This window comes from Brassica oleracea, chromosome C9, assembly GCF_000695525.1.
Source record: "Brassica oleracea var. oleracea cultivar TO1000 chromosome C9, BOL, whole genome shotgun sequence".
Classification (NCBI taxonomy): Eukaryota; Viridiplantae; Streptophyta; class Magnoliopsida; order Brassicales; family Brassicaceae; genus Brassica; species Brassica oleracea.
Window position 1 is genome coordinate 26,568,346 of NC_027756.1, and position 1,644 is coordinate 26,569,989.

The following is a 1,644-nucleotide window of genomic DNA, read 5'->3' on the forward strand; positions in this document are numbered from 1 at the left end:
CACAAACCAAAGCAACAACAATGAATACGATAGTAGTTCGGGAGGAATTGTTAGCCATTTTGCCAATGCTTTCAAAATAAGTGGCAAATGTTATTAATATAATATATTAAAATGTTTATATCTGGTATCTTAGAATGAAATTTTGTCTCATATTTATAAGAGATTAAACACTCAAACACAAACTAAACGTATTTTCAAGTGAACATAACATATTAATTAATGCAGTTTAACGTTAATTAAAATGTGATTATTAATAAGAGTTTTCTCTAACAAATTTAGAAAATTTAGAGAAACAAATATACTTATTATTTAAACTAAGTACTATCAAAATAACATATTTCTAAATTATTAATGTTTTAAGTTATTTTGTTGCTAAGAAATAATTTTAAACCTATTCTTTATTTTTTGTAAATGTTAACAGGCTCCATCATTTTACAGAAATTTTGGTTTAAGAATGTGAATTTAATCGAGTATGAATTGTCCTATAACGTGTATCCTTATTTTGAAAGAATTTACTACTAAAACAAATTCTTTAGCTAAACCATTACTAGTTTATAGATTATATAGATATAATTTCTTTGAACGGGAACTGGAACTGACAAAACAAATATTTGATTTAAACTATTAAATGCCAAAATTAAAGGGTTGTAATCTGTTAAAAAATTTAGAAGCCAAATCTATAAATTGAAAAAAATGAAATAAAAAATGTGCACAATTTTGTTTCCAAAACTTTTGTGATCGATCTAAAACTCAAATCCAACATCACTTTTCGTCAAATATTCTGTTTCGTGGGCAACCAAGTGTCGCTTCTCAGCAATATATTTGATAAGAGTATCGTGACACATTTTTCCTTCTTGAACATGTATTTTCAAAATCGTCGACAACATGAGCATTCAAAATATTGTTTTCCCCAAGTCATTATTACATTTTGGACTGATTTTAAGAAGACATGTATCCCATAGTGATTTTGCTTCAGCTTCTTCTACCGAGAATGCAGGAACGAATGCACTAACCAAAGCAACAACAAGGAATACGATAGTTGTTCGGGAGGAAGTGTGAGCCATTTTGCCAATTCTTTCAAAATAAGTGGCAAATGTTATTAATATAATATATTAAAATGTTTGTAACTGGTATCTTATAATTAAATTTTGTCTCATATTTATAAGAGATTAAACACTCAAACACAAACTAAACGTATTTTCAATTGAACATAACAAATCATTTAATGCAGTTTAACGTTAAATAAAATGTGACCGTTAATAAGAGTTTTCTCTAACATATTTAGAAAATTTAGAGAAACAAATGTACTTATTATTTAAACTAAGTATTATCAAAATAACATATTTCTAAATTATTAATGTTTTAAGTTATTTTGTTGTTAAGAAATAAACTACCAATCGAATTTAACCCTTGTTTATACCTATTCTTTATATTCTGTAAATGTTAACAGGCTTCATCATTTTACAGAAATTTTGGTTTAAGAATGTGAATTTAATCGAGTATGAATTTTCCTATAACGCGTATCCTTATTTTGTAAGAATTTACTACAAAAACAAATTCTATAGCTAAACCATTACTAGTTTGTAGATTATAAAGTTATAATTTCTTAGAACGGGAACTGGAACTGACAAAACAAATATTTGA